The sequence below is a fragment of the Poecile atricapillus genome, chromosome 1, assembly GCF_030490865.1.
Source record: "Poecile atricapillus isolate bPoeAtr1 chromosome 1, bPoeAtr1.hap1, whole genome shotgun sequence".
Taxonomy (NCBI): Eukaryota; Metazoa; Chordata; class Aves; order Passeriformes; family Paridae; genus Poecile; species Poecile atricapillus.
The window spans coordinates 105,019,546-105,046,264 of NC_081249.1; the positions used below are offsets into that span (position 1 = coordinate 105,019,546).

Below are 26,719 nucleotides of genomic sequence, written 5' to 3' on the forward strand. Positions count from 1 at the left end.
CAAAAGGGTGGAACCAAGCTGGGGAAGAGACAGAGATATTGAGAAGCTGTGCCAAGTCCATGCTGAATCTTTCCCTCTTGTATTGTTCAGGTAGGCCGACTCTGAATGAAACCTTGCTGTAGAACATGCCTAAACTTGACTGGCACCATTAGATTTAAAGACTGACACCTCAAAGAGATGAATAGAATACATTAAACTGACTGTCTCAGATAAGCTGCATCATTATCATATCACATGATTGTGTCCTGTAAAGGGTGGCATATTCCCCAGGAAAGCAGCAGCAATTCCTTCTTTTTTAGTGTGTCTTGTATGCCTTGCTAAGGCACTTTTCAGAGAGCTGGGTGATGGCTGTTTCTTGTGTGGATTATAGAAATAAATAGCAGGCTGCAGATGAAAGCCTGCTCTTCCTACAGTGCTCAGGAAAAGTGTCATTTCTAGCTTGTGAATAATGTGACTTGCCTGAATTATATCTTTCAGCACAGTTGTGCAAATAATCTTGGTCTGGAGGGGAAAAAACAACTACACACACTTTTGGTGTTTTTTTGGTTTTGGTGGGTTTTTTGTTTGATTGTGTTTTTGTTTTTTTGGTTTTTGCTTGGGCTTTTTTTATTTTCCTTTCAAAGGAAAGAGAAAGTTTAGAATGTAATATCCCTCCCCATCCATTTTCAAAGTCTCATTTTACTGTATTGGTCAGGGACAAATCCTGTGTTCTAAGAACTTGCAGAATACTTGCTGTTTGGTTTTTACACTGTGAACATCACATCAGATTAAATGGCAAGGAAAATTCCACATTTCTTCCAGGTAGATTGGCACTAATGTTAATTAAAAAATGAAGGCTTTTAAAACCCAGAAGATTGATTGTCTCAGGTTTAGTAGAGGAAAGTGCCACTGTAATAAACAGCTATTTGACATAGGCCATGTGAAGTGGATATTTTATTGCCAGGGAGCAGGAGGGCACTCACACCTTTGGAATACAGACATTATGCTTTACTAGGAAGCTGTGCTGAGCCACATCCTTCCAGAAACTCTTCATGACCTACTAATTGATCCCAAACTACAATTTTGGAACTAGATTGTAGCAATAACCATTCCTTGCTGTACACATATTCCTGATATAAAGAAAATCAATCGAGCTTTTAAGAAAGGTCAGGATTAATCCATTCCAGCTATAGTTTGGAGGCACAATTCAGGTCCAACAAAGAGGAAGAACTCCTCTATCAACATCAAGGATTTCTTGCTGAAACCCTCTGTACTCCCTACCCTGCCCTGCTCTTAAGAGGACTCATGCTACTGCATCCTGCAAGACATTTACTAAGATCAAATGAAGCTTTTTAAGCTGCTGAAAGTGAGTATCTCTCTCTGAGGAAAGGGAGGATTCACTGCACACATGGAGTTTGGTACCATCATGTTCAGAGGGTGAAGAACTGCCACAATCACACATTTTTCTTCAAGACTTCCACAGAAATCCAGCCAGGAAATTTACTAAAAGCTTATTCTTTAGACACAGACAAATGCCTATTAATATCCACCGTGTTGAAGGGAAAGTCACTGATCTGTAGGATCATCAGGACCCAGTTCTTCTTTCCTGCTAAGATTCAATGGGTGATGATGTTGCTTCCTCATTGAATCAAAAATCTAAATTCAACAGTAAGTTCGATGTTTATACATAAAGTAGACAGCCTTAACTTACATTTTTTTGACTTCCAGTGTGATTATAGACCATAGTTTGTATAGTTGAGAGCCAGGTGGCACAGTCTTATCTCTCCAAGTGGAGGCTGCACCTCTATGGTCTGTAGATAATGTGCCACATTATCTTGAGCAGTTCAGAAATACCATGGCCAGCTACTGAAATCTAAGAAAATGTGATTCCAATGAAAAACAAAGATATTTATACTGTGGAGGTTCTGTGGGTTGTTTTTTTTTACTTCCCAGTGAAAATACAACCTTATATTCAATGCCTTCCTAAAACTCAGGACAACATGATCAAATTTATCAATTACCACTTTTGCTACTAGGATTTCTTATATTACTTATCTTAAAAACTCTGAAAAATAAAGTCATAAAGCTGAAAGGGTAAAAGGCAGAAAGAATCAAGTTATACAGATCCAAACAGACAAGACAAATAAATACTATTATTTAAGTTAACAAAAGGATGACTGATTTGGGTTCTTCACAGCTTTGTGAAGAACATCAGGAAAGATACAGATTTCTACTTTTAGATCATCCAATGAGACATCAATAATGGATGTGATATAATTAGTGCCTGTGGTACCTTTGAGCTAATTAGTAAAATGCATCATGACATTGAATATTTAATACAAAAAGAATTGTAAGCAAAGAAAATGCAATATAATCTACAACAAATATTACACCTGCCTGTTTGATCACTGAAGATAAAAAAAATAATGAAGTATATAACCTTACATCCCAAACTAAAAAATTTAAAGTGTTTTATGAGGAAAGTTAAACAGCAAAGTACAAACATTTAACCATAGAGTAAAAGTAGCAGAAGAAGAGTAGACTTGAGAAAACAGGAGAATGCAATTCCATAGATAGAGCAAAGACAGATAGAGGAGAATCTTCATTGCCTAGAGAAGGCCTCCTAAATACCCACCTAAACAGAGGTGCTTTAAAAATTTATCCACTGAAGAATTATTTTCTGAGAGGCAGAAACTGTATATTTTAAACTGAGTTCTAGCACCCTACAAACAAGACCAACATGTAGAGTCCCAACATTGCTTTCACTGTGTGCTTTCAGCATTCTCAGCAGCAGAATTCCCACTAGATACAAAGTAAATTCTCATTTGGGGCTCTCAAAAAGCTCCTTCCAAGGATTCTACAGAACAATTAAAACTACTGCACTAATGGGTTTGACTGCTAAAATGTGCCCCCCTTTCCTCTCTGCCCTGTTTCTCCTGTCCCATCCTTGGAGTGCACTGGATCTCATGGCTGGAAATTGTGACAGGGCAGGGCAGGCTCCCTCCTCCAGGGTTTATGATCCTCCTGGCACCTCATCCTGCTCTGCAGGTGGCTGCAAAGAGGCACAACCCCCTGTAGGCAGCAGCTCCAGCTCTTCTGGACATGTGCATGTTTATAGTGCTGCAGCTGGAGGGAAAGAAGCAGCTGCTCCTGGGTGACAGCTCTGCAGCCTGGAAACAATGCCAGGCTCTGAGAGGCTGCACAAATACTGCAGTGAAACCGAGCTGGGTGGGCACTTCCCAAATGTCTGGGACATGACTGACCTCTCTCAGAGCTTCTCTAGCTCTTCCTGCTTACATAAAGCAAGAAGTAAAGAGCTGCTGTGATCCTTGGTGCAGTTGAAAAATGACCAAGTGGGGTGTAACTTAAGAGAAGTATGATCGGTCACAAGAAACATTCACAAAGAATTTTCAGTGTATTAACAACAGATGAACTCCCCTGGCTAGGTTTCCACACTAAATATCTATATTTATTTATTGCCATTTGTTGCTACTCCACTTTGTATTTCACATCTACTGCTTGTGTTGTACTGGAGTTGGATTTCCATGCTCCAGGGTTGTGAGTGCTTTTGCCAAGAGGTACATTGTTAAAAGGTGGCAGTACTCAACCACAGGGGCTTCCCCTGAACACACAAGTCAATCTCACAGCTAAAAATCCTCAGTAGCTGCATGAAAATGGATTTCTCTTCCTAAAAATATTTTTTTATATGTTTGTGTGTAATTTAAGACTGTATTTGAATGATAGTCCATAGAAAATTACAGGAATGCCTCATAACTGCCAGTGCTGTGAAAGTCCTCTTTTAAAATATAAGAAACCCTAGAGTGAAATGCTTGGAGTGGAAAGGTTCTATATTCTGTGTGCTAAGGTTCCACACTCTGCTGTGTTACTCTAAGCTCTATTTCTACTCTTGACCAAATATTCCTCCCCACCATAAGTTGAGAAATGTTTCCTGAATAAGCTGTCATTGAAACAGATACTTCTTGGCAGAAATTTCTATGACTAGGCACTTTCTAATGAAAAAAAGTCAATAAAAAATTCTCAGTAAGTTTCATACAAATAATCATTGAAATTAGACAAGAAGTAAATGGACTTGGCATGTTAAATCAGCATTGTTTCCAAGCACAAAGCATGGAAAACAGGAGCTCCTAGAGTGGTTTTAAAGTGAAAGTGTAATTGAATTGCATATATATTAATCCAAACAGTATTTTTCTTGCTTTTAATCCACTGGAACTGGCAATTTATATGCACAAGCAGTTCTGCCCAAGTAACCAACCTTAAAATGCCTTTGTATTTAAATAGAGTGACATCTGACATTTCTGTGTCCCTGTCTTATCAGACCTCTGTTTACCCTCTGGAAAGTGCCAGCATAGGGGGAGAATAAGGTAAAGTGAAAATTTGCCTGCTGGTTCGAGGACAGCTGGAATTCTGATTTACTGTGAAAGTTCAGGATGTCCCAATTAAATCAGGACACTTGAGAGATATGAAGACTTAAATGTCCCCCAAAAGCTTTGTTCTAATGTGATTAAGCTGGCTGGTTTTGCTAATGATAGACACATTCCAAATTGCAGAAAAATGGTAAGTAGGTATAATGGGGTTTTGCTCTTGTGTACTCATAAGAATATGCCCCAGAAAAGGTTTCTCTTCCCTGATTCCATTTTCTATTGAATGCCAATTCTTCTTAATTTCTGGAACATGTAATATAATCCTCCTTGACATACATGATGTCCTTAGCTCTTAGGAACATCATGGTCTTTTATTTTTACCCCTACACTCCTTGCTATCTTTGCTTCTTTGAACTTTGCTTAGTGATTTTTAGATTGCAATGCCTTTATGAAACTTTATGACTTCTTCACGTGAGCAGCACTGTTTATACAGTGAGTACTAACTGACCACAAGGTGTGAAGGCAATGTACTGCACTATGCAGTGTAATGCTGCACAAATGTGCAGTGCTGATGGAGTTTTGAGCAGGTAAAATAACATTAAGCCCTAAATATCTGAATAGCATAGGAGTTGCTCTCAGCTGGAATTACTGGTGAACTGTAAGAAAATATAACTGTATTGCTTAACTTCCACAAAGACAAATATTCTCCAGGAATTGAAAGGGCAAATAAAGGAAAATATGTGTTCTGCATTGCAGAAACAGCCTAAAAAGGAAGGAAAATTGAAAGAAAGTCCACTTACAAGCTCATAATTTTTAAATTTCTATAATTGTCTAATGTTATTTAAACACCACACACACACATTTCAAGCCAGTGATAAGTTACCATTTGTTATGAAATGTCTTTCTTTAGCATGATTGTGTCCTTCTATCCCCACCATGACAGATTGTATTTAATTGAACAGTTGCTGGTTTAGAACTGTCATTAAAAATGCATATATTCAAATAGTCTTAGTACAGCGTATTGCCCTTTCAGTTCATTTTCTCCTTTTATGTAGCAGTAAATATCCCTTTCTGTTCTGGTTCTAATTTATTTAGAAATAATGTGCTTCTTACTAAGTGCAAAGCATTTTTTTAAAGGATCAGCTAAGCTGGTTAAGTTGTTTGCTAATGTATTTTTTATTGACCTAGGGTCTCAGTCCTTCTACCATTGAACTCCAGGGTCTTTGTTGACAGGATACACTTAGAGGAAAAACTTGGATCTACTTCTCACTTTTTTCCAAGATGGTTTCAAAAGGAAATTCATGCGATAAAAATAATTCTGGCCTTAAATGAGAGAGAAATCTTGAACTTTAACCAGCCAAGACAGATCCTGACTGTAGGTAAACAGAGGAGAGACATCTACCTCACTGGAGTTTTGCCAGAAAGAAAGACCTAGGGTGCTTAAGCCATATCCACACACATATCCTTTAATCCATGTCCACACCGTGACTGGCTAAAGAAAATGGTTTTGGCTGCCCTCTGGGTTTATAGAGTCTGAGTTGCCCTTTAGACACAACTACATAGAAAGTCAGAGAGCAAGCTGGTCATACAGATGTTTCCAACAACATCCACACTTCCCTACCAACCTGGGATGAAACCAGCAGGAATAATGACAATTAAACATTATTGCCTACTCTGCAGCACTCACTAGTTAAACATTTTTAATCTCTTCTTTCATTCCTCTTTTATTTGTTGGAAGGATGGATCTAGGTACACGAGAAGCTAAAATTAGAATAGCTAATTCTATAAAATCTAATAACTGTGAAATATCATCATGCAGGAAGAAACAGGCAAGACCTGTGGCTGCTGTGAGCTGAAAATCTTCATTAGCATAGATAGAGCTGCGAGAAGTCTTGATACACTGAGAATCTGGCCCATGTTTGCTGTTGATAAAATTTCACAATGCCTGTGACTTTAATCTGACATATGTGGAGGTTGCCCTGAAAGTTTCATAGACTATGAGAGAAAGGTATAGTTATCACCAGTGACAAATCTAATGCTTGAAGAACTCTGATGTTGCTCATTCTTCAACTGTCTAAATGAGGTTCTACCTTTTTTTTTTTTTTTTGAGATTTTTGCAGTAATACAGTTATGTACAGACAAAATAAAATTAACACTTCATTACTATTCATCGTATGGCACTGGAGACAAACTTGAGAGAATATACATTATTTACCATCAGCAACCTAACATTCTTTGAAATTAATTAAAACCAGTATCACTAAAAAAAAAAGGTATTTATATCACTATAAAAAGGTATCACTAAGAATTCATCCAAGACATAATCTAGAAAAATAGTTGGATGACACATAATAGCACATTAATTAGGGAAACCTAAAACCCATCAGAATTAAGATGAAAATTAGGAACAAAAACAGAGGAGTTAGAGTCAAGAAAAATTTCTGCAGACTAGAATTTCTCAAAACTCTTGAGTTTTGAGTGGGAACAGAGTACTTAGAAAGATCCATGATCACTGATAAAATTTGCATGAGAAAGATGTATTTTTGTAAACATAGTTCATTTTATTGACATGGACAAATTCTAGGACAATTTTTCAGAAAAATATAGAACAGTTACAGCCAACTCTCTGTCAAGCCAAGCTTTTATGTGCCTGCAGAGACATATGGTGGAAAGAGAACATATATAGGCAGAGACCACCATCTCAGTGTCAAAACTGTTAAAGTCTTTGTCAAAAGGATCATATCACATATGTGTACTCATGAAATATTAAATAGAAGTGCAAGTGTGTGTTTCTCTGTTGGCAAGCAGATGTATAATGTGTGTCTTTATTTAGATTTTACATGGGTACATAATGAGACATACACATCTTAAACTGACGCAGAAACTTTTTTAATCAATGAGAATTAGAAACCCATTTATAATCTGTTGTGCTCACAGTCTAAGCAAGTGGAAGATCATCAGTGCTGCCATGACACTAATGACAGAAAAAAAACACAAAAAAAAGAAGGAAGAAGCAACTCAAAGGCCCAGGCCTGGAAACACAATTGGAGTGTAACAACAGACCCACTGAGGTTTCCAGTGACCAGTTAAGCAGCTGTAATGACATGCTAGCTTGGGCTCTCTAAGTATAATTTTTGGTCAAGGACAGATTATCGTAAAAATGGCAATAAAAGACAATTTTAGATTCCTTTGCAATGAGCCTTCACAAAAGCAATATTAGCAATATGTGCTATATAAGCATATTTTGTACAAAGCCAATTAACCTCTTTATTTGAAAACAAGAGCTTCGTTATTGTTGAATGCAGCAGCTAATCCTTTGCAGGAGATAACTTTCAGCAAGTACGAGTAGAATGAGTTGTACTTGCTATGCCCCATGTTCTTCCACAATTGAAAGATTAAATATTTAATTTGCTAAATACTGGTATCTATGAAGGTTAGGAAACTTTTGGTATAGGAAATGTTGAGGTGTCATCTGAGGACATGATAAATGTTTGCACTAGGTCATCTTCCCATTTATTTCTTTTCTTGACTGGGTCAGCCCTACACGTAAAAACACATCCTTTTTTGGTCAGCAAATTTCAGCTTTTGTTCAGTCAAAAAAGTTTATAATCAGCTTCAAATTAGCATCATGATTGTATGGCTAACAAAAACACTGCTAAGACCAGTTATCTTTGTTTTTTATTTAAAAATGTAGCAAAGTTGCATTGATAGGTGTCAGAACCATTATTTCAACCAGTTAAGATTAATGTATTTCTCTGAGATGCTTAATACAGCATAATATATATCACAGGGACAAATGCCTAATCACTGTCCTGTCTTTATAATTAGGACCACACAGATTGGTGCAATAGTAATTCCTGATTCATGGCAAGACTGATGAAGCAAATTAAGAATAAACAGTAGAATGAATTAGGAACAAAGAGTATGATGATGTGGCCAGAAAAACCTTTCAAAATTAAATTTCTATTATAAGAAGATTGTAAAACAGGTTATGAGGAGGCAAAACGGGGCAGCAGATCCTTCGTTCTAGAGATTAAGCTTAAGTTAAGATATGTTCTCTGGCAAAACCTCATTTGCAACATTTTCATCCAAAAGCAGCACCAATTTTTGGTCTCTTCACAAGAACAGAGAGACACTGAGGAAGGCTTAACCTTTTGTTCTGCCCCAACCAGACAGCACTATTAAACTGTGGCCTCAACAAGGAACAGGAAATTAGAAGAATCTATTATCTTTCTCTACTCAAAGAACAGAAAGCTTCTTATTACAGGTAATACATTTAATTTTGAAAACAGATCTATTTTCCTTACATGTAATTGAGTTCTGTTACAGAACACAAAACAAGGAGGGCTCACTGTCATCTGCAATGGAAAGAGGTCGATATTGAAGGACAGAGGCTTGAGTTCCCTTTTATTTTCAAGGGCATAAGTTTCTTTATGAAAGGTTTCCAGAACACAAGAACCTCTCCTTTCTGCATCCATACAGGCTAAATACTATTTTCACTGGATTAAGGTACAAGCTGAACCTAACACATAATTTTCCCTCTTCAAGCTGAAGTTTCAGTGAGCACCAGCTGCAGTCAGGTCTCCCATCTCTTAACTCCTCCTTGACTGGATTTCTCTGCTCTTACTTTGCTGTTGAATGTGGTTCTAGTTTTTCACCTTGTCTAAAGAAGCAGCAGGACTTGCCCTAACCTGTGTGGCTTTCCAAATCCTGAGGAAAAAAGTCAGGCTGCTGGCATCATGCAGGTTGGTTCTGCTGCAAGAATGGCTGTTGAGGAGGAATGGCTGATTCAGCACTATCTGAAAATCATTTTGGCATGTCGTAGTCCCACTTAGTAGGATGGTACTGGTGAGCTAAAAGAAGAATGGTGATGTTAGAGCATAAATGTAGTTTTTTTTCACCAGAGAGGAACCATCCAATTAAAATATAAGTTGCTCATATCAGGGACTATCAGTTTATACACAACCAACAACCAACATTACTGAAGAACTGGTTTAGAAGATGACAGGAGTGAATCAATAAAAATAACAACAAGAAGAATAAGAAGAATAGAAGAGGTGTTGAAAGTGTTGGAGGTTTTTTAATGGCTGGAAAGAAATACGTAAATTCTACATATATGTCAAGCACACAAGTGCTATGATACACATTAAGCTTCAAAACAATATTATATTTGATCACCTTAGATAACAAAAGAAGAAAAATGTCTTTTTTGGAACCTGGGTGTTCAGATGATGGCACAAAATTATGTCTACTTCAAAGACATAGCAGATTGTCTAATTTCTCCATCTACATTACTATGTCCTTTATCATTTCTGTATCTCAGCAACCATACATCCTCCAATGGACACAGGACTTTAGCTCCCCATAGTCTGAAAACTGTGTCCATTTATACTCACACTATATCCTGCCACCTGCTGAACATGACATTCTACTATAGCTTTCTTAGAAACATGAGGTAAATATAGCTCCAGAGGAAACCTTTTCTCTTCCTCTCACTCTCAAAAAAGTGACAGCTTGGGTGGGTGACTTCACTTGGCTGCTTTAGGTATCAGCAAGGTGCTGCTCAAGCTGTCTATATCAGGACCCCTGGGCTCCTCTATCCATGAGGATAACTGGAGTTTTCCTGAGGTGCATCCAAGCATTTAAGTGAGACAGTAGATAGAAAGAATATTTGTCATGAGTTAAAAGCATAGACCTGAAAATCGCCACTGACTTTCTTTTCTTGTTAAAAATTCTCATGTTTATCTTGTGTTATCTCCATTCTGCAGTGGGAAAGCACAGTCTTCTGTAAAACTACCATACACAAAAAGCATACACTGTTGTATATTTTATCTCCTTGTGACTGTAAATCTTAAGAAACTCTTACTGCAGCTGGACATTATTTAAATAACAAAACAATCGAACCCTTCCAAAACAGAGAGTGATAATTGATATCACCTTATACTATTCATAAAAGGAATTTCTGGAGACGAAGTATAATCAGGGTCATTTTCTTACACTCTGCTGAAAGAATACTCATTGTTCAAATTAACTCTTAAAATAAAGTAGTATTTACAGCTGCTTTACTAAAAATATAAGAAATAATGGGAACATGTGATCCTGTCTGCAGTTCCTGTCAAAATCACAGTGCAAGACAGTTCTGCAGCAGATAACATTGATTAATGTTCCTATATAGCAATGACACCGTACATTTATGGACAGACTGGTGAACCTTTGCCAAAGCTCACTAAAAGCAGCTGCAAGGCAAGACTGACTTTTAACCTCCCCCATTTAATGCAGGAACTTCTTGGCATTAAAACAGTGCTAGTAGCATACAACCTGCAGGGTTACCATTACAAAAACAGATTTGGCCAGCAGGACATCTCTATTTCCTGAATAAACTCCTGACAGATTACATGAAAGTTAAGTTACACAGGCATATGTGGAAACTGGAGGAAGAAGCAACCAGAAAACATTAATTCTGAGGGTACTCTGAAAAAGACCCACACATTTTGATGTGACAATTTCCATTTTCATTGGTTAACAAGTAATATTATTTGCTACGAGAAGTAAACACCTGCAGAGTGTTCTCCATTGCTGAAAGCTGTGCCTATGAATCCTTATTCCTGCAAAGTTATCCCTGAAAAGTGGAGAGGAGCTTTTGCTTTTCTCAGAAATACATTGTGAAGGTGCAGGAGAATTGCTTTGTGTAGAATCACATATGGTTAAAGCCAGAGTGCCAAAAGTAGCTTGTCTGTGAGTCAAAAAAGGATATTGTAGGAAAACAATGGTATTTTCCCTCTCGTTGGGGACAGGAAAACAGGGAATTCCTTAATAAGGGATGCTGATTAACGAAAGATGTTTTTTACAACTCAGAAGGCTATATTCATGTCAAATTCAATTTTCTGATTTCAGCAATATATTATTAGTGTCATTTTCTGGAACAAATGATGCTGTAAATAATTCCAGCAAGTGCACTTAATATAGATTTGTTTGCTAAGTGGTGGTGTCTCCCGCCAGGGTTAAAGGTAGAATAAAAATGTTGTTTATCCCACGGGGAAAAGAAATGACGAGATTTCTTGCTTCCTCCCTTGTTTCTGTCTGTGAGCCATTGTGATCCCAGGTCAGAAGGTCTATCACATGTTAAAGGAGGGAATTCTTGCACAGAGCCCTTTGTTTCTGCAGGGCAGTATCAGTGGCCCATTGTGCCATTCATTAATGCCCCATCTCTTTGCTCCTTTTTCTGTTTCTTTTAAACAAACCCCTGCCTACTTTTGGAAAAAAAGTTCTGTGCTCAGCTGGATTATTTCTGGATTACAGCCTTCCTAATAACCAAAAGTGAGAGTGTTAAAGCAGCTGGAGCTTTTACATGTTAGAGCTAGAGAAAATGAGGAACTTCTGAGAAAAGAGCTGTGTAAGATATATCATTTTTCATTCAAATGAGAGCTCCCAGAATCCTTTAGGCCCCAGTCACACATCCACTCATACCTTTGATACTTCACTCCAGAAAAGCATCCCCAAGCAGCCACCTGTGAGCACCTGTGTGCATGTACCCAGCCTTATTCCATCTGGTGGAAGATGGAAAAAAAAAAGACAGAGACAGTTTTGCTGTCTCAGCTACTGGCTGTGACAAAAAAAATCACAAAATCCAAACAGCTGCTAACTGGCTTAACCATGTGAATTACTCTCCTAAAAGATCCACATGATCTTTATTGGTGCAGAATCAGAATACACACTTTCTTAAAAAGTAACCCAACAAAACCTTTGTTTTCAAACTGAAAGCTGCTAGCTATTCTTTCAATGAAGGAATGCTCATAAATAGTTCATCTTTACACTGCTTGCAGGCAAATGAAATTAATATTGGTTACAGAAAAGTTAGCCCTTCCAATTGCATGTAGAAATCGTGGTCTGCTTCTTCCAACACACACTGTTGGAGGTTTCAAGTCAAAATGTCCAAACTCCTTTCATTTTTGACCAAGAAGAAACTAGGCTTGGAGTAGTGAAATGAGAATGCTAACATGGGTAAAATTTCCTAAAGCTGTTCAAACTTGTAGTCATGCTAGCATGCTTTCAGATCCAAATGTTTATTCTCTTAAGAATTAAAAAGAAATTGATGAAAACAATGAATCTGCTTCTGAAAACTGTTACTTTTCTCCTGAGAATTGGTCTGAAAAATCACATCTGCAAGTAGAAATAAACAATCACCTTTCAGACAGTGACTCTGGTAGAATCCTCCCTGTCAAGAGGCCCATTTTCATCAAATCATTTTACTCTTATTGGGTAACACCCACACAGAAACTGTAAATGTATTTTTTACATGGAATATTTGTATGAACATTTGAATAACTTTAACTTCAAAAGTCAGCTTGATTACATGTAAATTATCATGAAACACAAAAAATTGCACCTAGATCTCTGCCTCTGATTTATCTACCCATCTGTTTTAATTTCAGATGATTCGTCTTGAGAGCACTAGAACACCTGAAACATGCAAGATTAATCAGTCCTTCAATAGACTTATTTAAATGCTTTACTGTGAGGATGTGAGTTGTGTTGATGACTTCACTTGATCTATTCACTGGCTTGGAACTTAGTCAGTTTGAACAAACAAACTGCAGAGCTTTCATTTCTCTTCCTAGCTTTCCCATAGACCAGATGGATCCATTGTCTTCTTTCCCTTCTAATAATTTATTTAATTTTCCTCTTTTATACCACTTGATTTTTCTCCATGTATAAGTATTTCCCTTCTTAGGAGAAGTTTTTGCACCCTATAAAATTCTCACAGAGAACTTTGACCATCTTAGATTTTTAGTGCACAGTGGGGATCTCTGCTATAACCTGTGCTCATCAATACTATTTTTACATAAATATGTTCAACAACATCATCCATAACAATTTTCACAGACTATCAGCTGTGTTAAACATTCTGATATATCTAGGTCAAGAAGGTGGTTTTTTTAAAGTCAGCCTAAGAATGTGTACTTTTCTTTTCACTCTAATGAGGAATTCAGCAGTATACAAACAAGCTTAGAAAAAAATGTAAAGAAGGTGTTTATCAGAAATTAAATAGGTATGAATTGAAAGAATCTGACTGTTTTTCCACTTTTCAGCTGAAAGGATCTTACATGCATCTTTATCAAGAAGTATCTTTTCCCCAGTGTCACAACAGGAGAATGTCTTTTCTCAAGGAAGAGCTACAAGTACGCACCTATGGTTAGAATGGCTATTGACATAGAATTAAGGGCATTACCATGACTTGGAATCATTCCTACTCTTCCATTATCAGTAGGATTTAACTTCTGAGACTTTTTTCACCCTAAACTGATGGCACTGCTGTTTAAAATAGACCTTCTGTACAAATTACAACTGGAAACTGCAAATGGCACTGTTTGGCTGGCACATAAACCTCAACCAATTGTTTTCAGTTTGATTCATACTGGGTGTGCCTTATTTCTCCCTTAAAGAAACTAAAAATGCCTATTTTCAAAAGGAAAGGAGTTGTGAATAATCCACATTTTATCTAAGCATTGCTAGTAAGCAGAGCAGAATAAAGATGCATTCATTTCACTAACAATTATGAAGAGATCATATCAGACAATGACCTTTAGAAATGCTTCAGTGACCACTGTGTCAAGCTGTAAGTCCTAAGTGGGAATTCGTCAGATAAGCTTTGACTTCGCTTTCACTTATATGCCTAATTTTGCCTCATTCATGTTAACATGATTTTTACTGATTACTTTAAAAAGGAGAGAACAGAGCCTGATGTGGAATAGGCTAAAATAAACTAATAGACAGCTATATGTGCAGTGGAGAACTGGATTTAGCTGTGCATTTTCACCTCCTGGTTTCTTGATTTTCCAAGGACATCCTTTAGCATTTGATGTTGGTGCCAATTAGAGAGAAGGTGGAGGTAGAATTTACGGCACTGCCATCGACAAAACTCTTGCCGAAGTAAATGGGAAATACGTGCATGAATTTGGCTGAGTATCAGTAAGGTAGAAAAGAGCCAACTGACTGATTCTTTTCAGTTTGTAGATGGACTAATAATCTCAAAAAAGAAGTGGGAGAGAAATGTCTCTTTGTTACGGCTTAAAAATAAAGTTCGTATGTGAACTTCTTATAACAACAGTCCACATAAGATTCAACAATACAAATCCGAAACATTCTCCTGCCATTCAAGGTCATGTTAACCTTCTTGAAGAAGAAGCCAAGAACTCCTTAAGTTAATCATCCTCTACATTGAAGCTGGTGCTTATTTGATTCTGAGGTTTTGCTCAAGACAGAACAAGCATGTGAAAAATTGGTGAAATGCAAGATTTCATTTACACAAGGTCAAAGTGACCCAGATTTCAAGTGAGGTCCAAAGTATTATTGGTCCTTCACACAAGAAAAGTTCTGTGCACAGCTCATTTAATATTTAAGAGGTTTGCATAAGAGTGTGTAAAAGAGCATTTTCTTCTTGCTCTGCCAAGAAAGGTCAAATAACTGTTAATACTAGATAAACCTCGTGTGAGTTCTAGTCCCCAGAGTAACTTGGATTATGCCTAGTATTCTCAATACACAACAGTTTATTCAAGCAGAAAATCTATAGGAAGGGGCTACATCCGCCACAGATCCAAGTTGTGCAGCTCTGTGGGCTCTGTTTGTGCCTGCTGAGGATTTGGGCCCACAATTTGCTAAGACAAGTGTAAGAGAACAGACCATTTATATTGACTACGAGACTGGTAAAAAGCTTGAGCATTCCACTTTGGCTGTGATGTAGCTCAAAAATACAGGCAATTTCATTAAAAAAGAGTCCCATTTTGAGTTGAATGACCTTATGACAATATAAATCTATGTTGTTGTGGTGTTAATATCTCACTGACTCAGACCTAAACAACCAGCATTTGCACTGGTGAAAAAGTTACTGGCTTGAAAATTAATGATTAATTTTATATTAAGTTTGGGAGAATGAAACAGTGAAGTCAATAGCTCTAGCAAACAGCATGGTTTCCATATCACATTTAATTACACATGAGTTCTTTAATATTATTATTTTTTTAAAAAGCATATTAAACCTCTCATAAATATTTTAGCAGCTACATAATGGACCGAGTTATTTGCTGTAGGATTTTTTTTTCTTCATATTTTGCTTCTGTCCTATCTGTTGACATGTCAATAGGCAGCTCAGGGACACAGACACTGGAGACACATGGCCAGTATGAGATGAGCAGCATAACTGGTAACTGTGACAGGCAGAATCAGATTTGAGGTGATCTTTCTGTAGAGTGTTGCACTACACTGCAGCAGTTACTCACTTCTAGCGAGCAACTTTTAAGTGTTTGTCAGCTACTGCAATTGAAAGTGGAACACAAAAGTTGTGACAAGTGGTGATATTTTTCCTTTAAGTATTTCCATAAATTAGAGAGACACAGTTGAGAAATCTTTAATGTAGAGGTCTTCTGGTATATATTGTTTATCTGCTGACTTTCCTTGTGCTGGAGGTCAGAAAGTTTGAAATTCCAGTTCAGAGGAAGGGCTGTATCATGTCTTGAGGACAGAATCCTCACTGGGGAGGCAGGGTCACTGTCCCATTTCTGGCACACAAGAACCCAACTCTTCCCACCTGTTAATGCAAGGGCAGAAGAGACTCTGCTGCAGCACATTCCCAAACTAACATCTGTGTGGCAAGGCCAGAAGCAGCCCTTGTAATCTGGGAGACTACAGGCTCAGCAGTGATACCTGTCTCTTCATCTGCTCAGTCACGTCGTGGGCTTTCACTCACTGTAGCCTGCAGACAGGCCAGGAATTCTGCATCATTTGTCTGTAAATCCAGGGCTTGTCTTGCAACCACAAGCCATTGCATTATTTATAAAATACAGACTGCTCTCTGCTTCTTAAATACAACCCGTCCTAGCCTGAACATCTCTTTAAATTGAATATTGTCTTATGCACTTTGATTGTGTGTGGAAATATACTGCTTCAAGGTAAAAGGAGAGGAGTTGAATTATTATCCTGAAGGCTGTTTGTACACTTCCATGATCCACCCACTCATCTTACCTTGAGGACGATGTGAATTGCTTGGGCTGGTCAAGAACAGAGCACAGCAGTCAAGTGGTGACTGACAAGGTTGCCCCTCCTAAGTGCTGGCTCTGAGCTCTGATCTCTGAGCACTATTGATACTCGGCAGTGAAGCAGAACTGCTGACGTTCCTGCTGGGCTCCACACAGAAACCTGAACATCACCACTGCATTCACAAATTGGAGCCAGAGTTCAAGGAAGAAAATTTAAAGCAGGAATTTTCATCTTAAATGAAAGATGTTTTCGCTCTGGCTTCTATTCAGTACCATACTCAAACTTTAACCTAACTTTAAACATTGCACCTAACTTTAAACTTTAAAACCCTATTGTGTACTGGAAGGCTAGAAGCTGGCTGCGTGATTGAACTTAGCTTGCTGAACTTAGGCCTATATCAAGAGAGAAACCTCTAAAGCACTTCTCTTTATTAAAAGTATATTTCTACCGAGAGCTGATATGTTCCAGATATGGCAGCAGACCACATTTCTTAACAGTTACCTCATGGTCTCAACCATCCTAATGGCATTGTAAACCATTGGTCATCAAACCAGATTTAAAGTGTGTGCATATAGAAAACTCCATTACAAAGAGAACTGTCACAACTGGCCTGGCCATTCTTACTTTATTACAGAAGAAAACCAAATATGTATGCATATGTACCTACATGTCTGTATTCATTTAATTTTTAAAAAACAAAGGGTAAATCCCTGGCCCTTGGAAAATAATTACCTTCCCATGTATTTCAGCAGGGCAGGATTTCTCATATTTCTCATCAGCAGTATGATCTCTTACCTGATTTCCCTCTGAATGTGGTTTAAACTTTACCCAGTTCTTTTTTTCCCCCTACTTCTTTTTTTATAAACATGAAAACATAATTAACTAACGGTGATTATAAGAAGAAAAACTTTACATTTATATGGGCATGGTTTTTCACCTTCATCGACTGGAAATGTTTCTTTATAAGTTTTAGAACTAAAGTAGAGTATTAGCTATAAATAACTTTTTTCATGAAGCCTCTGAGGTACACTTGAAACTTAAAGTAATAATAAAATAATATACAAAAGTAAATTTTAAATTAGGTGTGCTTAAGAAAAAAAGAAATAAAGAGAAGGGAAATATGCTAATAGTGAATAAAGGCGAGTGTTAAAAATATTGCTGCTCTTAGAACTTGCTTGTGAGATTAATAACATTGCACAGAACAAGCCACAGATGGGCACGTGGTGGGCACATCTCTGTAAGGATTCTCACCATTGCCATATGCTGCTGCTGCTGATAGAAAAGGGGGAAAATGAGAGATGGAGGAACCACAGACTGAAATTTAATGCAATGCTTTAAAAGAAACTGGTTGGGATAGATTCTTATCCACTGAGCTCACATGCTATAGAGACCTTTGTGTAAATTTCCCTGCTTTTCTGCTGAATACTTTTCCCAATAACATGAGGTGTATGTGGAGCAGGAGTGGGTGGCTGAGCCAAGTTCATTGGAAATGGGGTAATAAAGAAAAAATATTATACCTGGGTAGGTACAATGGAAGAGGAAACCAGCACTGGAAGGATTTTCCTGTAAAGGGGATACTGTCAAAGGGTTAACCATCACTGGAAACTCATCCTTTATCTCTAGTCCTGGTTTTCAAAGGCAAAGTACCATCTTATGTAGGACACCTATGTACGTCATCTGTGTGGCATGAAAGTGGATATATGGAAATAATGCTGAAAAGGCAAAATCCTTAGACCTCTTGAAAGCTCTAGTTCAGATGTGGGCAGGGAGATATCCCTTTGCTGCCTCAACCCTCTGAAGTCACATTCTGACTCCAGGGTGGACAAATCACCACTGCCACCTGCTAAATTAATTGAACCAAAACTTGAGGGAGAGGGACCCACACTTCGCCCATTCCACATACATGAAAGTTTGGGAAACGGGGTAGGGGGAGGAAGGGGGAGGCTTCCTGATCTGCCAACTAGACCACTCTGTGAACACTCTCAAACAACACACCTTCAAATCCTTGTCTAGACATGGCCTTATGCAACTGAGAGATAAGAATCAGCCCCTGAATGGGTGTTCTGTTATATAACCACCCATGAGGCATGGAGAGTTAAACATTTGCACTAGTTTGTAACATTCCTAAAGCATTACATTTTAAGCAAAGTGGATTATCTTGTCTCATTTTTCTCTGATGAGCAATCAACTTCAATCTTGACACATGAATTTATTATGCTTGGGTTAGACAAACTGAGCCTTAATAAGCTGCAGTTAAAAACCACACTTTGTGTTTGTGGAGAGAAAACTCAGCTCTTAGGTTGCCTGACAGGGGTATGAAAACAAAATCAGGCTTCTCTATCCTTGTCCAGCTCAGGTTGGATGTCTATATACCAGAGATGTGATTTTTTTTTTTATAGGTTTTGCTAGATATTTGATTGCTTTGTTGGAACAGTTCCACAGTAGCTGACTGAGCTGACCTCCAGATGTATCTCCTCCGGGGCATTATGTTCTGTTTCGCATTATCAGCTGCATGCTCCAAAGGTTAGGTTGTGAGAGCTTGGGTGGGGCTTTTAACTCCTTCTTCCATCCCAGCAATCCTGATGTGCCTGTTCTCCCTTGGTTAATTCTACTCAACAGGAGAAGAAACACAATACAGACTCAGCTTGATTTAATAATTGCAGTCATGATTTATGTGCAATGGTGTCACTTCACCGAGCATCGATTTGATAGATAACGGAAAGCATGTGTCTGGCTTATTTGGGAAGTTTATTTGACACTACAGATTCCTGAAGGAATGTGCAGAAACTTCTAAATATATGGAACAAACTCACCAGGTGTAAATCAGGTGTCTGAATTGACAAGAGCAGTAATGGGTAAGGCAGTAATTAGTATGCATAACTATTTCAAGGTGAGTAAAGTAATACAGTTCCAGCACCCAGAGTGTCATTGATTTACGCCAGCTGAGGATATGGCCCGTAGAACTGACAAGAAATGGCTATGCCTACTAATTACTGAAGCTGCTAGTGTATTTCAGCTGGTACTAACTGGTTTTATGTCACTGGAAAATTACAGAAGTGCTAGCCCTTGCAGATCAGACACCAACACGTTCATGCAGTTTTTTCGGTTAAATGTCCAGAAAAGTGAGGTTTCATTTTGTGTGGTGACTGTTCTTGTTAACATTAAACCTTGCTTGACACACTGATCAGACTTCTCACTAACTTGGGCATCCTCCTTACAGTTTGCACTCTCTTCTTCCCAGATTGAGGCAGGATGAAAAGCTGATTTTTTGGTTAGCCTTCTGGCATAGTGTGGTGATGCATTTAGGGTGCTTTTGACGCTTCTACAATTTCAGGTGGTCACTCAGAAAGAAGCAGCTGGTGAGTACAGAAAACTTCCATACTTGGAATTTGCTGTGGTTTATAAGTAGCAAGAGCTGAAAACGTGTGGGAAGTGCTTTAAACTCAATGGGCTCACACAGTTTCTAATTTATGTAGAGGGTATTGAGGGTTATACTGCATGCCATATTTTGTCCTGTCAGATTTATGTCTTGGATCACTTCAGTCACAGGTATGTCTTTCCAGGGATTCAAATCATCACTGAAGGTAAAAGCTCTCACAGACATGAGGACATCAAAGTCCTTCAGAGCATGGCCATAGGGTGAGTGAGCATTCTTTCCCAGCTTCTGTTTTGTTCAATTCAAGGCCTGCGACGTTTTGAAATGCAGGAGTGGGTTTTTATACCTAGATAAAGTCTCTTTAGAATGTCATTGGTAACTGTTGGCATAATTGCCAGTGAGACTTGACCGTACAATAATATTTAGAAGGATTTTTAAGACTGAGGTGTCTGCCCTGGCTTTATCCTGCTACCACTAACACAATAACAGTGAAACTCCCTGGAAATGTTCAGCTCTAACTAAGACATTTTTCATATATTGGTGTGCTCAGAATATACAATATTGTGGGAAATAACTAAACCTTTGTTGCTAATTCCCTGTGAGGAAGTTTTATTTGTAGTTTTGGACTGGAAGACAAACAAGTGAGCCCAGGACTGTTCATGGTCACAGAGTAACTTTTATTTATATAGTCAGTAACTCTGGAAAACAGATGGTTACAGAAACATGGGGACAACTCCTTCACCTTCCATTCCCAGTTCAGCTCTGGTGGATAAAACCACATTAACTCTAAAGCTCAGTGTAGTGCTTGTGGTAAGAATTAGACAGGAAAATTATCCTTAAAGAAATAGAGTTACAAATCTAACAATTTCTAGTCTCAAGCCTAAAATTCCTGTCCACAAGGTAACAACAGGAGAAAAAAAAGGAAAAAAAACCACCTCTGCACCTTCTTGTGACCTGTGATAGAAAAATATAAATGAAGATATGAGCTAATAAGGTTGTGATATTTTCTTGCTTTCACAGTCTAAACCAAAACCTAATATTAATTGTCACAAGTATCTCTGTGCTAATATTGCCTTTCCTTTCAATTGACAGGCTCCGTTATGTTATAATGTTAATCCATTTTGACAGTACAGACAGGATATCTTCATAAAAAACAGATCTTAACAAGACTTTCTGTTGACCTTTACCACATAGCTAATTTTTTTTCATAATTTACCTTGATTATCCTCACTTCAGCTATGAAGAGCCACTTTAGCAAAAAATTCAACTAAAACAAAAGTGGCCAATAAAAGTTATCTCAGATTCAAGAGGCATCTTGATCAGATGTTTTGAATTTTAAAATACTAAGTTCATTGCAGTTTACTTGTCTTAGTGTTATTCAATATTGTTGTGCATGCTTTTACTAACACAACTGCTAATAATAATCATTATGAAAGAAAAAAAAAGTATTATTTGGTATGAAGCCAGATTGCTTTTTTTTATCCATTTCTCTTTCTCTCTTGGAGTTGTTTAACCACAGGGTTGGCTCTGGCAACATTTAAGTACCTAAACTTTAAATAACAGATCTTTTTGCTATTGCAGTCTTCCGTTAGGTCTCTTACATTTTCTGTATTCATACATAGAAAATAAATATATTAAGCCTGGTTCCTCATTGTCTACTCATAGTGAGTAGTCATTTTGCCTGTGCGAGAAAAACACAACATGAAAGGAAAAAAAAAATCTGATTGGTAGCATAATGGATTTGTTTTGAACTCACCACAATAATTACACAAGGTGGTGAGTGATGAAGAATCTAGCTCATTATTGCTAAGAAACAGCTATCTTTTAGCTAGCACTCCATATCATAGATATAAAGGCCCTGCTTTATTACAGTGATTATTATTAGTCCAGTTGCCAATCCAAAGATCATATTTGATTGTCCCATGTACAGCAGAATACTAATCTATTTCCCTTCTTCATTCTTCCTCTATGCTTGTATAGACAGGTACATTAATCTATTCTGCCTGGAGCGATCTTTTTATCTGTGCAGAACTAAAATGATTCTTCCCTCTTATCAGCATCTTCCTATATGCAGAAGATAAACCAAAAATGTTTCCTCACCCCATGTTTTTGTCAGTTCTCTGCTTGAAGAGATGCATGGTGATCAGATCATTTTTAATTGCTTACTGAGCAACAAATATCTGACGCTTGCAATTGAGTGACTAAGAACTAAATTTTGTTGACAATATTAATATGCTCTTCTTTTAATGTCTATCAAATTTTAGGAGTTTAATCAGATGAACACTTTGCTGAGGACTCACAGGAATACCTCATTCTGACAATACTCAGTGTTTGTCATTCAACAGATAACACCAAGCTAAATACCGTCACCCAAAAGATCCTGCATGTATCACATCCCAGTGTACCCTGGGATGGAAAATAGCAGTGCAAATAGACCCAGTTCTTAGCAAAGAGGTTTCAAAAGACGGGATGATCCAACCAAACAGCTTGCTGGCAAGAAAAAAGGGCAGTCCCACTTATCCCCTTCTCTTTCCTCAGGCACTGCTCTTATCTCCTGTAAAACAGGCTAAGCACAGTGAAATGGCCAAATGAATCATCTTCTGGAGGCCTAGTGGCTTCATGGGAGGAATTTCACCCTCATCCCTTTGGAAGGCAGGATCAAGCCTGTAGGGCCACTCTGAAGTAATTTATCTGTGGAAGGAAGAATCTAAACTTACATGATCCTCAGCCTGGCTGGAGGGACAGGTTTTCGTGCAAGATTTTAATGAAATTGGAAGCAGTCTAAAATTTTCATTTGACAGTGTTTGGCTGTTTAATTGATTTTTGAGTTACCTAGGGCTCTAACTAAAAGAGAGAGAAATGAATGAAGAGGATCTTATCTGCTTGTCTGCCCATGAGTCGTCTGATGAAAAGATGCAAGGTGTGACCCAAGTGCATTTTTGGTTGACATGTTAAAGCAAAGTTCTGACCACCTTGCTCATTAAAAATCCCACTGCAGTAATTATATTTGTAGTGCGTGTTAACTCTGATGGCCTGGCCAGATGCCAAGCCTAAAAATTATATTTTCCCATCTTTGTTTCAAGTGGGCACTACAGTCTTCATTTCCTCTCCAAAACAGCTCTTATTCTAGACTGCTAAATCCTTCCTGTGTTTCACCACAAAGTTTCAGCACTGTCACAGATTAAACAATCATTATATGGTTTCTGTATCAACTTGTAAAGCAAGGGAGTATTTCATAAGATGAAAGGCAGTATAAAAATGTAAACTACTAATAACTTTGAGCCGGCTCACTGCAATACAAAATTTGGCCAGTGGCAAAAAGTAGTCAGCTGAGGGAGAGTTGAGTGGCTCCATTAACCACTGATGTGCAACATTTCTCTCAGCATGTTCAGTGTAACAAATGCATAAGTTTGACCTAGAAATCAGATCTTTATGTATATCATGGTACTGGCTTGGCTTTCTTTTTGGCTTGGCTGAATCTGAGGTCGGATTCTCATCAGATTTCTTATGCTGCAAGCCGTTACAAGTTCTGCTTGAGAGACACTTGTGTTAAGAACGAGAAAGTGTTAGTACTTGGGCTTTTTGTACGTGCTTGCTTGCCTGTGTGGGCTTAAAGCAGGAGAGTAATTTCATAAAGGACACAAACAAGCCATCTGTGTTAAAGTTCTCCCTGTCTGATGCTAACACTGTGTGTTTAGAGAGAGAACATAAGAGGAGGGCACACCTGTAGCAGTATTTCCCCTGGTAGTATCTCCTCAGATTCTCCCTCTACAGGGCTGTACACAAAGAAACAATACACAGGATTGTGGTGTGAAGAAATGATATACAGATGTAGCTGATGCTGAAAATGCAATTTGCATAATATGGTAATGTATGCATTATAGTTCCAACTACATACATGATCAAAGCATCCATTGTAAATGATAATGCAAATTAATTTTAGGCTCATTATTATTAATTGAACCTGAATAGAAATCAGATTCAGTAAAAATAGAATAAAGAAACAAAGTGAAACTATTTAGGGAAACAGACATTAACGTGATTATTCTCTCTCACTTAGAGTTAGGCACATGCTCCTTCTGCCTTCTCTGGTATGATTTCAGATAGAAATTCTCCTTTATTCTGCAGTTCGTTCTCTTGGTTTCTCTTTTGATGTTCATGTCACTCTCTCAGCACACTTTCTTAAATGTCTTATTAATGTCTGCATGGTCTAATAGGTTGCCATTACCCTAAGCTTTATTCATTCCTTTTTCAAATTAAATCAAGTTTGGGCTTGAATAAGGTTGATAGGGACATTTGCGTAAACTAAGTTTGTTACTCCAGTAATGGGGTTGTTTTTGTGAATTAATAGGTCATTTGTTTTTAAAAACAGAACACCAGCTTGTTCCTGATGTTCCTGCCCCTTCTAATAACCCTGTAATGGTGATCTTTTGTCCTGTTGTAATGGTTTCTAGTTTCTGCAGTGCCTGGAGATAAGAGAAGGACAAAACTCTAGGACCTAACCATTACCCAGTACTGAAGTTCCTGTCCTAGAGTGGGTTTAAAATAATTTAATCATGTAATGTAATTAAATCCTTATTTTTGCTAAATATTTACATATGGTTAGACTACATTTTCTTTCCTAGACCATACTAAATGTGATGCTCACTGACTACAAAATTATTTAGCATTGATAGCTCTCAACTGTAAGAAGTGCATGGTTAGTTTCCTGAGAATTAAAGCCATCATTAAGGTATGAGCATCTTTATCACTCTGTGAATATTTGAACTTCATCATAAACATACTTTCAGCATAGGATAATGCAGTGGGCAAAGACTGCATGCAGTTGTAGATGCACAACAATATTAAATTTTTTTCCAAATTGAGGAAGCTAAAGAGGACAGATAAAGTTTGTGATCTCATTTCTAGGAACTTTCATCTGTCTCTCCTTAGTAAGATCTTAAAAACTTCATTCTGGCATTTTAAAGGAAATGACATTTTAAGTAATAATTAATCTTATTCTTTTCCTTATTACAGATGTTGTGATTTATTTATAAGAGGCATTGTAAGAAATGTTAGTGAAACAACATCTTTTCTTTTTGTTTTGGTTCATACTATATTGATACATATAATTTCCATGACATTGCACACAGCTTATTATCTTTTTATCACAGGATGTATTAGTTAAAACTCAATCACTTTCTGAAAATAATTTTGGAAAACGTGTTGAGCAGAGTTGTATTTATATTACAGTGGCTACCTCTGAACCAACAGGGCCAATATAAATGTATTATATATATTTTTATATAGGGAGAGCGTGTGTACATGTATATACATATATGTTTGTGTACTCTGACTCATTATTGCCTACATCACCTACAGAGAGAAAAGGCAGAATAAAAACTGGAAGGCTAAAGGGACGTGTTTTGTCCCTGTCCCTTTATGGCTACTCACACTTTTACCCTGCTGTATTTCAGATGTTCTCACCCTGTATCCTTCAAGAGAGATACATGCAAGGAAAAGCTGAGATACTTTTCCCATTGTCCAATATACAAAAGGTTTTGCTGGGGAAGTCCTGGTTACCAAATGTGTCTGCAGAATGTGCAGACACTAACAGCAGTAGAGCATGCCCAAAAGCTTGGCTTTGTCACCTTTGTTCATGATATATGACATTTTACTTCATGTGCACTCACTGAAGTCAGCAGGGCTCGAAGCAGAGTATGCAGATATTGATTTTGAATCCTGCACCAGAATCTCTCACTCTTCCCAAATTCCACGTTTCAGAAATGCTCGTCACCATTTCAACAGCTCTAAAACTGGATGTTGCAGGTGTCTCGCATTGACAGCTGCAATTTTACTGATGCTGTGCAGCACAGGATATCCACTCTCATTACGTTTCAAGACACAGGAAATGCAACTCAGTATCTGAATGCATAAGAAGGAAGGAACCTTTTAAAGTTCAAGGTAAGTGCCATGATTTTTAAGTTGCTGGAGGAGGAGAAGAGAGCATTTAATGGATCCTTTACTTAATTCTGAAACTTGCATTTTATTTTTAATGTTTCTTACAGGATTCAAGAAGCCTGTTGACAGCAATACACACTGGTATATAAAAATCAATTACAGACTTTAATACTTACATGTGCTGGTTTCCAAGCCCTCAAAAGCCCCCACTGAGGAGGTTCACAAATGGGAAGTGAAGAACTACCAGGCACTTGGATCCTTATTGTGAAGACTGACTGAAGAGAAGCATGCAAAACAGAAGGTGCTATACAAAAACCTTTGAATCAGAATGGGTAGTTACACAAATAATAAACAAAATAAAAATATGTTGAGAAATACGCATGTGTTCACTGCACTCAAAATTAGTCTGTTGCATTGTTTCCTGAGGCCATAATTTGTGTCAGATGTTCAGCAGGATTCAAAATCTGACAAAATATTAATGTGGACAACAGGAAAGTCCCAAGGTATAAACCCAGGGTTTCTAAAAATCCTACTGAAGAGGTTATACCTTCCTACATAGTAAGGCATAAGGCAATTCCTTATTATCAAGAGCAAGAAGGGGAATTTCCTCAAGAATATATGTTTATTTCTTCCTTAGTTCCTTACACTTTCTCTAAACTTCTGCTCACTTAACAGTATGATGCTGGAAGTTGTGGTCTCTTGTGGTCTGATCCAACATGGTCATTCCTACAGCTCTAATCAGAATGGATATTCAATAAATAAATAAGTCTTGTGACATGTAAAAGGAGGAAAGGGACAAAGCATTCCAGGCCAAGGTCAGAAAGTCCCTATGAGCTCTATTCTACATTACTCATTGTATTTTCTATTTTCACATGGCTTATTCTTGCAGACTTTGACTTGCCTGATGCCTTTCCATTTAGTGGGGTTTTTTTCCAGATATTGACAATAGGTGTTTTGCCTTAGATGACAAGCATGACAAACTGCAAAGTCATGTCCTAGACAATCTGGT

The 26,719-nt window shown here is 37.7% G+C and overlaps 1 long non-coding RNA gene across 2 annotated transcripts; it reads left to right on the top strand.

Moving 5' to 3' along the window:
• Positions 1-26,719, top strand: LOC131574751 (uncharacterized). 2 transcript variants are annotated; one of them, XR_009276570.1, is made up of 5 exons: positions 1-90; positions 19,958-20,033; positions 25,534-25,713; positions 25,818-26,011; positions 26,647-26,719. It is a non-coding gene; the product is annotated as an uncharacterized LOC131574751 (long non-coding RNA). The 2 variants fall into 2 exon arrangements; XR_009276569.1 differs by lacking the exon at positions 26,647-26,719 and having other exon boundaries at positions 25,818-26,126.